This window comes from Mauremys mutica, chromosome 7, assembly GCF_020497125.1.
Source record: "Mauremys mutica isolate MM-2020 ecotype Southern chromosome 7, ASM2049712v1, whole genome shotgun sequence".
NCBI lineage: Eukaryota > Metazoa > Chordata > Testudines > Geoemydidae > Mauremys > Mauremys mutica.
In genome coordinates, this window is record NC_059078.1 from 41,475,199 (window position 1) to 41,491,489 (window position 16,291).

At 43.3% G+C, this 16,291-nt stretch overlaps 1 long non-coding RNA gene across 1 annotated transcript; it reads left to right on the plus strand.

Annotated features, from left to right (window-relative positions):
- The first annotated feature begins 346 nt into the window (after nt 1–346).
- On the plus strand, nt 347–15,063 carry LOC123374164. The gene is made up of 3 exons (XR_006581021.1): nt 347–407; nt 12,861–12,983; nt 14,734–15,063. It is a non-coding gene; the product is annotated as an uncharacterized LOC123374164 (long non-coding RNA).
- The last annotated feature ends 1,228 nt before the right edge of the window (nt 15,064–16,291 follow it).

Sequence of the window (16,291 nt, forward strand, 5' to 3'; positions counted from 1 at the left end):
GGTAAGCTCCTGCTTTGATCAACTGGAATCAAGTGCTCAGTACCTGGGGGAATTGAGCCCCTTAAGAGCCTTTCTTAGAACAGATCTAGCACCCACTAAAGTCAATGGGAAAGCTCCCATTGACTTGCATGGTGCAGTATCAGCCAGTCATTTTTCCAAAAAAGACAACAGCTCATTTTCACTTTGCAAGGAGCTGTACATGATTGTACAGTATGCTACGGAACTTAGAAAAAGACTTAAAGTAACCCATAAATATATTACGTAGTTATTCAAAGTCCAAATGTCACTGTGACCTTCAAAAGTACTTAGTACACTAAGCACAGAGTCAGCCAAAATGCAACTGTGTCCTGTACATGTGAACAATGAGTACTTGGGAGAAAAATATCAAAAGCTACTCCAGGAAAGAGGTAAGCAAAAGCCAAATTTCACTTGAACGCAAATCCAGCTCAATCTCATGTTTACTCAAAGCTAAAATATTGTTTACTCCATTATTTTAAAAGGGGGGGGTTAAGTCTCTGAGAAAAGCATTTAAGCACATGCTTACGTACAACCATGCAATTAAAGTGCTGTACTGAATCAAGATGCTTTCTTGAATTGGGGGTCTAAAAAGTTAGTATTTAAAATTAAAAGGGAGCAGTAGTAGCAATGATGATTCTTGACCTTTTTGGTGCTCGGTATCATGGAGGACCCCCAAAATGCTTTTTTTTCTTCTTCAGATGAGTCTCCTTTAAAGAATAACATTTGAAATAAATTTGAAATATTTAACAAATTTGAAGTTTTAAAAAAAAACCACAACAAGTAATCCTAGAGTTAAGAAAGTATTTGGCTTTCTGTTTCACATACTTTGTGAATCTATTTCAAATTTCAGAGTAGCAGTCGTGTTAGTCTATATCCACAACAAGAACAGGAGTACTTGTGGCACCTTAGAGACTAACACATTTATTTGAGCATAAGCTTTCGTGGGCTACAGCCCACTTCATCGGATGCATGCAGTGGAAAATACAGTAGGAAGATAGATAGATATATACACACAGAGAACATGAAACAATGGGTGTTACCATACACACTCTAACAAAAGTGATCAGTTAAGGTGAGCTATTACCAGCAGGAGAGAAAAAAACTTTTTGTAGTGGTAATCAGAATGGTCCATTTGCAGCAGTTGATAAGAAGTTGTGAGGAACAGTACGTGTTTGGGGGAAAATAAACATGGGGAAATAGTTTTACTTTGTATAATGACCCATCCACTCCCAGTCTTTTTTCAAGCCTAATTTAATGGTGTCCATTTTGCAAATTAATTCCAATTCAGCAGTCTCTCATTGGAGTCTGTTTTTGAAGTTTGTTTGTTGTAATATTGCAACTTTTAGGTCTGTAATTGAGTGACCAGGGAGATTGAAGCATTCTCCGACTGGTTTTTGAATGTTATAATTCTTGACGTCTGATTTGTGTCCATTTATTCTTTTACGTAGAGACTGTACGGTTTGGCCAATGTACATGGCAGAGGGACATTGCTGGCACATGACGGCATATATCACATTGGTAGATGTGCAGGTGAACAAGCCTCTGATAGTGTGGCTGATGTGATTAGGTCTTATGATGGTGTCCCCTGAATAGATATGCGGAAAGAGTTGGCAATGGGCCTTGTTGCAAGGATAGGTTCCTGGGTTAGTGTTTTTGTTGTGCGGTCTGTGGTTGCTGGTGAGTATCTGCTTCAGGTTGGGGGGCTGTCTGTAAGCAAGGAGAGTGATGGATTGTCCTTCAGGATAGGTTGGAGAGGTTTTAGTTGGGGGCTTAAGGTGACGGCTAGAGAGCTGAGGAAGCATTGTTCTAAGTCAGACATAAAAATGTTGGCTTACTGTGGGGCCATGTGGGTACCCAGAGCAGTGCTGCTGTTTATTTCTCTCCTGCTGGTAATAACTCACCTTAACTGATCACTCTCATTAGAGTGTGTATGGTAACACCCATTGTTTCATGTTTTGTGTGTGTGTGTGTGTCTGTCTGCCTGTCTGTCTGTCTGTCTGTCTTCCTACTGTATTTTCCACTGCATGCATCCGATGAAGTGGGCTGTAGCCCACAAAAGCTTATGCTCAAATAAATGTGTTGGTCTCTAAGATGCCACAAGTACTCCTGTTCTTATTTCAAATTTGTTACCTTTGAAGAGCAATCACATTATTTGGCACTCGAAGGTCTTTGCATTCCGCTTGTTGGAGCGCAGCTCCGACAGCACAGACTCCTCGCCCCACACACCGATAAGATCCAGGACTTCCCGGTCTGTCCATGCTGGGGACCTCTTTCTATTCTTGGATTGGCCGGACTCCTCTGCTGGAGAGCTCTGCATCGTTGCAGGTGCTGCGGAGCTCGCCCCGATGTCCAGCCAGGACGTCAGATTCAAAGTGCCCAGACAGGAAAAGGAATTCAAATTTTCCCGGGGCATTTCCTGTGTGGCTGGTCAGAGAATCCAAGCTCCGACTGCTGTCCAGAGCGTCAACAGAGTGGTGCAGTGTGGGATAGCTCCCGGAGCTACTAAGTTCGATTTGCATCCACACCTAGCCTAATTCGAGCTAGCCATGTCGAATTTAGCGTTACTCCACCTGTCGGGGTGGAGTACCGAATTCGAACTAAAGAGCCCTCTAGTTCGAATTAAATGGCTTCCTGGTGTGGACGGTTGAGCGGTTAGTTCGAATTAACGCTGCTAAATTCGATTTAAAGTCCTAGTGTAGACCAGGCCTTAGATACCTATATAGAAGGTTTCTTGGAATAGTTTAATTTCCTGGCCCAGATAATTAGATACTCAACAGTATTCTATCTGCAATCAAACAGTTTGTGTTAAAAATCACAAGTATTCATCTCTCTCTCTCTCACTCACACACACAAAATAATTGTCTATGAAGACCATGATTTCAGGTGAGGAATAAGCATCAGGAGCAGAGGATAACAGTGAATTATCCTTGACCTATAATGAGGGATGGCCTCCTACCCCCAAACAAAGCTGGTTCTCAAACAAAAGATTCCTTTGTTCTTGAACTTTCTCTGTGTGACATCTCAGAAGCATGTTGAAAACTACAATGAGGGAATAAAATAGGAACAATCAAAGAATGGCTGGAGCAGAAGAAATTAAACCCCGGCTTCAAAAACAAATAAAAACCACAGAGGTGGAGCCAGAGAAATAAAGAACTTGGGGGCAGATGGAGATAAAATAGAACTTTAACTGTGTTCTAATAAATATAGTATTTGAAAAGACAGTTTAAAAATTTAATTTCATCTTTAAGAAAAGCACCTCATTTAAAATATTTAATAGAAATTTGGTCGTTGTTTTTCTTTAAGTATGCACCAGGAGTCTTCAATACTTCAAAGATTTTTCTGAAACCTACTTAATTGTGCATGAATGCATCTGTTACAGAGTTTCAGAAGTGACCTTTACAAGAGATCTTTAATTTCACGTCATCTAGGACCTTTTTACTTAAGGCTTGTCTTCACTGTGGGGGTAAGTTGACCTAAGTTACGCTATTCGAGCTTCATGAATAACGTAGCTGATGTCAACATAGCTTAGGTCAACTTACCCCGGTGTCTTCACAGCGCTGAGTCAACAGGAGATGCTCTCCCGTCAACTTCCCTTATTCTTCTTGGAAGGCTGGAGTACCAGGGTCGACTGGAGAGTGCTCTCCCATCCATTTAGTGGAGCTTCCCTAGACTCACTAAATCAATCCCTGCTGCATCGATTGCAGCAGCAATCTCTCTGTAGTGGAGACCAGCCCTTATACCCATTTCCCAGTAACCTGAGCATTGATATTGGACAGAGAGAGAGAGAGAATGCAAGTGCATGCACTATGAAAAGTAAGAGTTACTAGGATGTCACCACACCATACTGGTGTTAGGATTACCTACAAGCTCTGCACCTAGTAAAAAGAGAACCCATTGCACCCTACTCCTCTGTTGAACTGTGTGTTGCAAAATCTGCACAAATACATTAAGAGGAAATCCAACCTTAGATGCTTAACCCCAGAGGTTTTTTTGTGCTATTGCAGCATTATTTAAAACATAATACTGCAGCACAGTTTTTAGATATCTACATAGTTACTCGTCAGTAATATTTCATTAAGGTGTCAGCTTACAGCCCATCAGAAGTAACTCATAACAGCAAGACAACTATTACGTTCTGTGTCTACATTTTAACTGTCTGCATGGGTCATTTTACTAAACACAGGTGACCTTGTTATTTGAATGTGAACCCTATAATGGCTTTGTTAAATATGCTTGGGAGGAATATTTAAAAAAATCATGTTAACCCATCATCTCAGTGCCATATTCTAATACCTTAAACTCATGCTGAATTAATAATTCCAGTGAAGAAAGGTACTATATATGTCATAGTTCAGGGCAAGGGCACCAATTCTTAGGCTTCCAGATCTCCAGCTATCACCTCTATTGGCTGGACACTTGTATCTTTCTCCCTGCTTATTGGGGGGGGTGGTTTCCAGGCTGCACAGCTTCCTGCCTACATTGAATTTCCCAGCAAAGTAGACTGCCTAAACAGACCAGTGCCTCTGCTTTGCTTTCTCTTTGAAAGCTAAGAGCAGTGTAATCGCTCAGGGTTTTAAGTTACCACACAATTCTTTCTAAGCAAGTACATTTAATCTTAAGGTAAAAGCATTACCAAGAAAACATTTTAAAAAACAACAGACTCTAAACACAAGCTCTGTCTCTGTGGTCAAAAGTTCCTAACAATTGTTACCTCAGAACCAGCACCCCCATGAATCTCAGAGTTCCTTCTTTATCCCATTTGGATGTTGGATCTGTCCTCATGTAACAAGTGATCAGCAAAGACAAAGCCCCCCCCCCCCCCTCATTCCAAAGCTTCAAGGGCTGAGTTCTTGGGAGAATACATATTTGCACACACTTTCTCCATGAGAATTCCTGGGAAACCCACTTAACTTTCAAAAATTCACATTGTCTCAAATCAGCCTTTGAAGCTCATAACACTGCCCAAGGTTTACATTAGTCAGGTATCCTCCCTAGAGATGTTACATACAATTCCACAACTCGTTTGCATTTTTAATACAATGAACGCCTTAGCAGAGCCATCCCGTCCATAGGGCAGACCAGGGAAATCTCCCTGGGCCCCGTGCTTTGGGGGCCCCCCTGCACTTCAGGAGGACATGGTGGGCAGGGTGGCCCGGAGAGCTAACAGGGGGCCTTGTGCCAGCAGCAGGTGTCGAGCACACGCCCTGCACTCACCAGCCCAGGCGTTTATTTCTTTTTCTTGCCTGCCACCCCTGGGGCTCAGTCTGGGGCTCGGGTTCAGGCTCAGTCTTAGCAGAGCCATCCCGTCCATAGGGTAGACCAGGGCAACCTCCCTGGACCCCACGCTTTGGGGGCCCCCCGCACTTCAGGAGGATGTGGTGGGCAGGGTGGCCCGGAGAGCTAACAGGGGGCCTGGCACCAGCAGCAGGTGGTGAGCCCGCATCCCACACTCACCGGCCCAGGCGTTTATTTCTTTTTCTTGCCTGCTGCCCCTCGGACTCAGTCTGGGGGTTGGGTTCAGGCTCAGTCTCTGTGGCAGCATCAGCAGTGAGCAACCCAGCCCCAGCCTGCTCTGCTGGCTCCCGGCGTCACCTGCCACCACAGGATCCTAGCTCCCCACAACCACCAGGCTTACCCAGGCTGACCCTGACCCTGCACTTCCGCCTTGGACAGACCCTTCCCTTTTCTGGCAGGACCCTCCACCAGCACAGGGGGGCCCCTCGCACAGGTGAGTGCCATCCAGGAGTCTCCATCATCCCTTGCCCACCGCCCAGCACTGGTGTCCCGCCACCCAGTTCCCCACACCTCCCCCTTCCACTGCCCTTTCTCCCCTCTCCCAGCATTGGGTGTGGTCCTCCAATGCCACCTCCAGGCCAGGACCTCCCTTACCACTGCCGTGCCTCAGGGTCCTCCTTGCCTTTCAGTTCTCCAGCCTTGGGGTCCCCCTCCCTGCAGTACCAGGACCTGGGGTCCCACAACTCTGCTCTCTCCACCACTCACCAGAACCATCTTCCATCCATCTGCTTTTCCGCCTCCCCTTCCTCTCCTAGCCCCCAGAGAAAACAGATCTTAGAGCCCCTCCTCCATGTTGGAGGGTCCTGGGGACCCCCAGCACCAGGGCACATATAGGCCCTCCAAGAGCCACAGTTCCCGAGACATATACTCTCAGTGTTGCACGTGTAATTACATTTAAAAACAAATCCACTGAGGGCAGTAGGACCATATGCACTTGGGAAGTGAGTTTGCTGCAAGTCCAAGAAGGTGGATTTCAGAATGTAAGCAGTGCGACACTGATCGTGATTGGTGAGGGGGGTTTTTTTAGTCATATGAACTTCATTATAATTATAAAAAAGAACTACAATATAACATTATAATTATACAGCTGAGTGCTATCAATATTTAACCTGCAGCCAGCAGCTGACCTTGCAGTTCACTGTAACCAGATTTCACCTGTATAAAAAATGTTAAAGGGGGCCCATACAGGCTGATTTGCCCCAGGCCCCGCATCCCCCTAGAGATGGCCCTGTTCCTTAGATACTGAAACTTAATTCAATAAGGTTTAACTTAATTCAGTAAAGTTAATTGCCACATCTGTCACACTACTCATTTATTGGACTATCACAATGTAGTCATTATTATGGAAATTTGCTACACTCTGCAAACATGTACAAATACATGAGGCAGTACACGCCAGTCTACTTTTTTGCCATGTAAGCATTAGTGGGTACATAGTGGACTTAAAAAGCTGGAGACGATCAGTGGAGAACTCTATTTGCATAAGGGAACTCTCCACTTGTAGAAAACTGACGAAGGCAGTTCCATCCCCTCCCGTGTAGCAGGGAAGGAAGTATGCCTGGCAGAGCAGACCTGCACACATGGTATAAGGTACTACTGAACATGAGTAAGGCTATCACCATCTTGCCCTACATGAGTTATATCCAGTGGTGAGCTTGAGCCGGTTCGCACCAGTTCGCAGGAACCGGTTGTTAAATTTAGAAGGCCTTTTAGAATCGGTTGTTCCAGGACAACCGGTTCTATAAAGGCTTTTTTAAACAAAAGCTCCGGCCCAAGCTCACTTCCCCCTCCTCTCCTGAATGCTCCGCCCCCTTCTCCTCCCCCTGCCCTGCTTCCCATGAATCAGATGTTCGCGTGAACCCTGAACAAGCAGCGGCAGGCAGGTAAGCTGGGGCACGGGGGGGGGGAGAGGAGGTGCGGCTGGCTCAGCAGCTCCCTCCAGCACAGCTCCTGGTCCCGGAGAGCGGTTCCCTCCAGCCTGGCACCTCCCGGCCAAGCGCCCCCAGCCCGGTCCCAGCCCCAGCCGAGTGCCCCTGGCTCCGGCCCCGCGGCTCCCTCCGGCCTGGCTCCTGTTCCCGGCCATGCGCCCCAAGCCCTGTCCTGTCCCGGCCCCCGCCGAGCGCTCCCAGCTTCGATCCCGCGGCTCTGGGGCTGGTCCCAGCCCCCACGGCGCCGGTGCTGGGCCCGGCCCGGTGGTTGCAGCGCCGGTGCTGGTCCCGGCCCCCACGGCTCCAGCCTGGCCCGGCTCAGGCCCCGCAGCACCAGTGCTGGTCCCAGCCCTGTGGTTGCAGCTCCGGCCCGGGTTGGGCCCTGCAGCGCCACGGCTCCGGCCCGGCCGGTCCCGGGCACTGGCCCGGCCAGTCCCAGCCCCCGCGGCTCTGGCCCGGTCCGGCTCCGGCCCTGCGGTGCCGGTGCTGGTCCCGGCTCCGTGGCTCCGGCTCAGGCCCCATGGCACCAGTGCTGGTGCTGGTCCCGGCCAAGTGGCTCCAGGCAGCGTGGTAAGGGGGCAGGGAGCAGGGAGGGGGTGTTGGAAGAGGGCAGGGGAGTTTGGGGAGTCGTGGGGGGGTGGATAGGGCTGGGGCGGTCAGAGGGCAGGGAACAGGGGGATTGAATGGGGGCAAGGGTCCTGGGGGGGCAGTCAGGAAGGAGCAGGGGTTGGATGGGGTGGTGAGGGGCAGTCAGGGGCAGGGATTCCAGGGGCGGTCAGGGGACAGGGAGAAGGGGTGGTTCGATGGGGCAGGAGTCCGGGGGGCAATCAGGAATGAGAGGAGGGGTTGGATGGGGCGGCAGGGGGTAGTCAGGGGTCAGGGAAGGGGGGTGGATGGGTCAGTGGTCCCCGGGGGGTCGTCAAAGAACATGGGGGGTTGGATGGGGCAGGAGTCCCGGGGGGGGGGAGTGCGGCCATGACCCCCTCGTGGGGTGAGGAGGAGGGAATCTGTTGTTAATATTTTGGCAGCTCATCACTGGTTATATCCCATCAGTAAAGTACAGGCTCATAACAGAGTGAGTACCACTACAATAGATTTCCTTGAAATCAAGCATTTGCCAGTATTCTGAATAGATCATACATCAGAAAGATAATGGGTCAAATTTTCTCTATAGCTGTGCCATTTACACCACTAAGGATTTTGATCCAATATATTTTACTGTAAAATAGGCTTTAAAATTAGCAGCATACAGAAACTAAGCAACATTTGTTCTCACAGGGCTAGATTCTATGGTGATGTAAAACAGCCTAGCTACAGTGATTTCAATAGATATGTGATTTTATGCATGTGATGATTTGGGGAATCTGTCTGTACAGATTGATGGTATGAAGTTATTATGAAAAGTGAATCATGGACTGTGCCAGTGTATGTGGAATCCACCATTTGCTTCTAAAAGCTGCATCATAACCCCCCTCCCCCCCCCTCCAATACCAGATAGAATTGTGGGTCATTAGAATGTAATGGCTGCCTATTCAGATGGAAGCACCTTGGGAGAACATGTTAGCTGAAGCTAGGAGAATCAGTTTTCTCCCACCTCTCTGCAGGGGGATGATGTTTGGGGACTGGAAAACACTCAAACATAGAACTAGGAATCCAAGGTATTCTCATTAAACTCTAAAACCTCAGTTTCTAGATGAGTCAGGTAAGATTCACAGGAGCCACAGAGAAAGTTTTGAGCAGGAGAGAGAAAGAGATGGGCATGCTTTCATAGCAGGGGAGTCTGTGCCATTGCAAATCAGCCAAGATCAGAGAAGGCTAAGTGGGGTAGGGAAAGCACTATGGTTTAGAATAGAACTCATGAGATGCAGACAGAAGATTCTGGGTATCCCAAGGGACCTTTAAGGGATTAAAGGTTTGCTCCTTTGGTGAGAATTTGGAGAATGTACAAGAGCTGCTGGGGAAGTTTGAGAAAATTGTATTATTTTCCAGGCCTGGGCAAACTGATCAAGGGAATGTCCACTCCCAAGAGAGGTTCCAAACTCAAGGTCCGCACCTAAAGCACTTAAGTGCCCCAAGATCCAAAGCACCTGAACTGTTCCAGACCCACCAAGGAAAGAACACAAGGGATCCAACATTGGGATCCCTTCAAAGGAGTCTGATGAGAGTCCAGCAGGTGAAGCTTGACTAGATCATCTGTGACATACCAGCCAAACATCTGGCCCATAAAGTTGAAACAAATGATCCATGGATATCTTCGTTACATTTTAATAAATGATATACCTGTAAACATTTTCAAACATGAACATTAACAAGAAAAAAACTAGGTAGGAAACGTATCTTTTTTGAGTTCTCTAACCTGAATTTATTTATTTTTTTATTATTCTTAAGAGTATCTGATGTTTACACAAGAACTAGTTAGTATTAAAACAAAATATCCTCTCAAGCAACTTTATTGGTCTAAATTCACACAAATATATCTACACATGAGAAAGATTCCCCCATAATAACAGAATAGATTTTCTGCTAGTGGGGGGTGGAGGAAATGAATTTTGTTCCAAAATTAAAAGCATTTCTATATTAAAATCTAAAGCTCTGTAAATTATTTTTATAAGAGCCATGCAGCCTTATTTAAGTCATTTTTCTTTTCCTTTATTTAGGTAGACAGAATAATGGAAACATAGTTTGCAAAATCCCTTTCAATCTTTGCAAAATTAATACTTAATTATATGCTGTTTTGTTAGATCACCTTTAAGCTGAGAATCCAGGAATTCAATACCCCAGTCATGTAATTTTGGCTCCATGCTGTTCTCACAGGTGTTACTAGGAGAATTCACTCCCCATCATGTTTTTTCTATAATCACAATGACAAATATAATCTAGAGATGAATGAGCTAAGAAAAGAGAATTGTCCCAAACCTTTGACCAAAACATGAAAATAGTTTGATAATTTTAAAAAAAGCAGCTAGTCTGTTTTAAGATGGGACAGAAAGAAGAACCGTCAGTCCCATTTTATAAACTTGACTCAAAGGGTTACAAGTTCACATAAACAATTAAAGTGCAAAAATCCTTACAAACAAATCCCAGCCATTATAAAGCCCTAAAGTTACATGCTAACAGTAGTTTACAAGAAACCAAAACAGAAGGGCTCATCCAGGGTAAATGCATAAGAACACAGGGACGTTTGGGAAGGTAATTTGGAAACCTTCCAACCCCATTCCAACAGAGCTTGGAGGCTCATCAGGGCATGCGCTCAGCCCCGTCACATCCAGCCTTATAAGACTTCTTAGAGGCAGACAAGTAGTAAAACTTTTGGTTTCCCTCATGAGATTTAAGAGGCTAATGGAAGAACCCAACCCCAATACTCTGACAGCCTTAAAATGCTCTTTACAATCAACTGTAGCCTTTAGGGTGCTTGCTAATCAGCTAATTAGCCAGGATGGGTAAGGAATTGTGTCTCTAGCCTCTGTTTGTCAGAGGGTGGTGATGGACAGCAGGAGAGAGATCACTTGATCATTACCTGTTAGGTTCACTCCCTCTGGGGCACCTGGCATTGGCCACTGTTGGTAGACAGGATACTGGGCTGGATGGACCTTTGGTCTGACCCAGTATGGCCATTCTTATGTTCTTATAGTCATTGGTCCTGTGCATCTAGGTTTCAGCTAAATGAATCCAGTAAAGTATATTTTATCTGTTGTCATCTTCACATTTTTTGCCACAAAGCACAATGCCTGACCCAATACAAGAAAAAATCCTGATGGTTTCTATTTGCGGAAGATCACAGCAAATGTCAGTCTCTAATAAATAAAACAAGCAGCAAAGGAATTTTTTAAACAAATAATTTTCAGAGGAGGTTTTTTCAAGTGATTACAAAAACATCTCAGCATTTTGAACTAGTGGCTGAGTATGTATTGTAGCCAATTTGAGAGATGCAGCCATTCTAATAAAAATATTTGCAGCATTTAATTGGCTACAAAGTCCAATCCTTGTTTATCTTGCAGTAATGTCAGAACAGCTGCTGATTTGAGCATATTACATATTTATCACGAAGTTGCCAATACAGCTATAACTAAGCTGGGTAATGACCCTACGAAGGTCCTTACCATCTTCTGGCTTTTCAGTTACCTCTTCGAAATAAGCTGGCATAATTCCCATGGTTGTACTCATATAACAAACTATCATCAAAATAGGAACCCTTTTTTGCTGCCTCAGCAGAGAGGCCATATGCTGGATAAACCATGGAGACCAGATTAGCCTCCCACACCATTATTCCAGTTCAGGTATGAGGCACAGTGGAAGGATAACAAGGCTGGCAGAAGCCTGCATTGCCACTGCTCATATTGTGGTTAAATGTCAGCTTTGGGGCTGTCAATCCAATAGGTGGATGCAACAGACAGGAAAACACAAAGAAATAACAATACCACCTTCTAAGCTACCTATTTGTCAAATAATAACTGTGACCTTATTTTTCAGTCTGTCAAGGGATACATTTTTAAAGCACTGGCTTACTTTTAACAGCACAAAATAATGAAAGAAATAACTTAGGTTTTTGGGTTTTTTTGTTTTTAAAGAAATACACTCATGGAGAATAAAGAAATGCACACTATTTACCCTACAGAAATAAAAGCCTAATTCAAATGATGCAGTCTCTTGGGTATAAAATATATTGAGGCAGGGTTTGTTTTACATATTATACATATTTATTAATTTTTTTAAGTGAAAAATATTCTCCAGTCATCCAGATACAAATTTAAATATGTTAATAATCTTCAAGTGTCAAAACCCCAGACCACAAGAACTGAGTTTGTGTGTTGTCAAGAGTCACTGTTTGGAGGACTTAATTCTTCCAGAACCAAAAAAAGTGATTCAACCACTATGACCTAAAGGGAGGGAGGGGGTCTCTTCTGCCATCAATACATGCACCTGACTCCCACTAGTGCAGTGGTTCTCAACCTTTCCAGACTACCATACCCCTTTCAAGAGTCTGATTTGTCTTACGTACCACCAAGTTTCACCTCATTTAAAAACTAGTTGCTTACAAAATCAGACATAAAAATACAGAAATATCACAGGACACTAGCACTTTATTGAGCACACTCGTGCTTACTTTATCATTTTTGCCACATAATTATAAAATAAATCAATTTGAATATAAATATTGTACTTACATTTCAGTATAGTATGTCGAGCAGTATAAACAAGTCATTGTCTGTATGCAATTTTAGTTTGCACTGAATTCGCTAGTGCTTTATATAGCCTGTTGTAAAACTAGGCAAATATCTAGATGAGCTGATGTATGCCTAGAAGACCTCTGAGTACCCCCAGGGGTACACGTACCCCTGGCTGAGAACCATTGCACTAGTGGGACTGAGTGTTAGAGATACAGTCTTCAATCAATACACACCCTAACTGCTCACCACTGGCCTAATCCTGCAAGGAGCAAAGAACCCTCAACCCAGTTTGCATCAATGGAAATTGAGGCCTCTCACCATTCTGAAGGAATAGGACATTTTTGCAGGATGGGATCACATTGCTCCTAGTATTATTTAATCGAGTATCAGTCAAAAAATGTAGTTTCTCTACTTCTTACAGGACCAGTAAAAAAATTTTTTCACTGTTTAGATTTAAATAGGTCTGTACAGAAACTTGCACCCTCAGTGTGATTACTGGTATAGTAAACGTGCTGTGATTGTGGAAATCCCTGCACCTTAGTTTGCTGATGGCTGTCAACCAATCAGAGTCCAGGTATGTGCATATTATACGATTATATTTCAGTGAATGTGCTCTGAATGCCTGAGTTAATTTCCATTTCATTACATTAATTTCCACTGCATTATCTCTTTCTACAGTTTCCTATTGAGTTTTGGATCAGATTTTAATCCAGCCATTTTATATTAACTGACCTAAAAAACTCCATGAATATTATTCTGCTCCTGGTTTTCCATTCCGACTTAAAAATTTCTTCTGTATTTGCCTCATTGTTGTGTTATCCCTTCTTAATAAAATGTATGAACAGAAAAAGAATATGGGACTAAATATCAAAAAATAGCGTTAAAAATTTTCAAAAATTCAATCCCAATAAAAAAATTTAAGACCATTGATACAACAATCTGAAAAATAAAGGGTAACGTTTCTCCAAAGTGCTTATGCTCACTTTTATAATGAATATTGTATTTTTGGCACATGTGTGGTAATGATTTGTAGAATTACTTATAATTTAAGAGCGTATAAAGTGGAAGTGATAAACTTAGCCTACACTGTATTTAATGGACGGTAACACTATAAGGTAGTATCTATAGTATTGTTACCAAGAACAACTTAGCATAGCATTTACAGTATATCTGTAATTTAGTTATAAGCACTGAATGAAAATAATGATTTACATAAGGAAAGATTTGACAAACACTGAAGCATTGTGTGAACATTTCTTATCCCTAATCTTATGCATAGCATGGGGAACAATGAGAGAAGACCTCTGAGTTGGCTACGAGAGTCTATTCCTCATGCGAGTCTCACCTTGGAACTAGAAATTCAACATTCGATGAAAGGCAGGAGAACTCTCACAGGCCTGTATCAATTGACCAAAGGGATACTTGACATGTCTTTTCCTGTAATAGCTGCCGGAAAGAATTCCCTTCACAGTTCTAAAAGATGTTGCTTTGTATTTTTCTCCATAGACTGTAACAACATCTCAGTAGTGAAAAGGGTATATTCTGTCTTTAATTCTACTTCTTGAAATGAAAGTCAGCTACTATTTTGCAAGCATATTGAGGTATATGTGCAAACTGATTATTTAAATACAGGTAGGTTGTGACACCAAATAAATCACTTGGAAGTCTGAGATGTTAGTGATAGGATACAGAATTTTTCCCTACTTAGGTCCTAATCTTGCAATCACCTTTGCCTTGTGCTAAATTGGGACTTAATTAACTCAAGAGGTCTCAATGGAGGCCTGTGGAGATCAGGCCTCACCAGTCTCAATAATGTCTAATACACTAGACTGCAGTCTTGTTATGTGCCAAATTCACTGTGCAGGACTGGACTGGTGTCCACTTTGCTTAAAAAAATTGCTGTCACCACTGGCACTTTTGTTGAAGTCTCGTCAGAGAGACAATAGATAAGGAGGCTGAAGTGTTACTTCACCATTAAAAATGATCTTTGGGTCATTAAAATTGCACTTTTTAGGAAGATAAAAATAATTTTAGAAAGAAATCAAAACTAGCATGAACTATCAAAAGCAAAGTTATTTAAAAAAAATCAAGATCAGCTTTTCTTCCACTTGTACCTCTCTTATTACATGCACACTGCAGTGCAAACTTTTGGCAACAATCTCAAATATTCCATCACAGTCACAATTATTATTAAACACTGTGCAACTCATTTTTTTTGGCCCACCATCTTATATTAACTGTTGGTTTATAGCTGCATTATGGATGATATTATGCTCACTGGGAATTATATAGTATCTGAATTAAAAATATTGCTTTTATTGTAGGCTATTTACATGGGAAACAGCTAAGGTGCTTGCTGACATCATGGACCACTGGCAATCTTTTCAAGGCTGTTCTAAAGACATGCACAGTTGAAACGTCTGAAGTTCCTTCACTCCAACCTTTTAAACTGACTTGCTTAATAACGGTGTGATGCTAGCAAACCAGGTGCTGACTCTTGCCAAGGCTTTAGGCCTCAGCCAAGCTCTGACAAATTCATTGCTAGAAACCAGTCCAGCTCACTTATTCATAGATTCGTAGACTATAGGACTGGAAGGGACCTTGAGAGGTCATTGAGTCCAGTCCCCTGCCCTCATAGCAGGACCAAATACTGTCTAGACCATCCCTGATAGACATTTATCTAACCTATTCTTAAATATCTCCAGAGATGGAGATTCTACAACCTCCCTAGGCAGTTTATTCCAATGTTTAACCACCCTGACAGTTAGGAACTTTTTCCTAATATCCAACCTAAACCTCCCTTGCTGCAGTTTAAGCCCATTCCTTCTTGTTCTATCTTTAGAGGCTAAGATGAACAAGTTTTCTCCCACCTCCTGATGACACCCTTTTAGATACCTGAAAACTGCTATCATGTCCCCTCTGTCTTCTCTTTTCCAAACTAAACAAACCCAATTCTTTCAGCCTTCCTTCATAGGTCATGTTCTCTAGACCTTTAATCATTCTTGTTGCTCTTCTCTGGAACCTCTCCAATTTCTCCACATCTTTCTTGAAATGCAGTGCCCAGAACTGGACACAATACTCCAGCTGAGGCCTGACCAGCGCAGAGTAGAGCGGAAGAATGACTTCTCGTGTCTTGTTCACCACACACCTGTTAATGCATCCCAGAATCACGTTTGCTTTTTTTGCAACAGCATCACACTGTTGACTCCTGTGTGTGTGTTAGTATGGTTAAGATGGGTATTGAACTTATAACAAGTTGTTTAGACTTTACGAAATGCTTGTAAATTGCTGCATGCATTAATCTCACTTATATAACTTTATCATACTTCATACAATAATATTTAAGTTTCTGCTTTATAGCAGTAAAAAATGTTAGCCCTGAAACTGTCAAAAGGGATTGTCTCCTGCTCAGTAGGGTGGCTATCAAAACTAAATGGGTAATTGTTGGACATCATAGTACATTGACCCTTCATACTCAGGAAAAGGCTACATGCAAAAGGGCTCATCCCATCAGCTGGAATTCTGGAAGAAGGAAGTGAAGGACATTTTATCTCTTTTTCAAAGGGTTGGAGCTGCGAAACAAAAACAGAGATCCCCAGGGTCAACCTGGGTTAGTCCTACAAGACATTACAGTACTGACAGGTAACTACAACTCTGTCACTTTTGTAAACCATAGCCTGTAACTCATTTGTGTATATATATGTTTGCCTGCTTTAACCTGCCAATAAGTCTCTCCTTTCTTTCTCCTAAATAATAAATCTTCAGTTAGTTTACTATAGGACTGGCTAGAAGCCTTGTCTTTGGTGTAAGATCAGAGGTACAGATTGACCTGGGGTAAGACACTGGTCTCTTGGGAAGCAACCTGAATCTTTTGAGATCTTT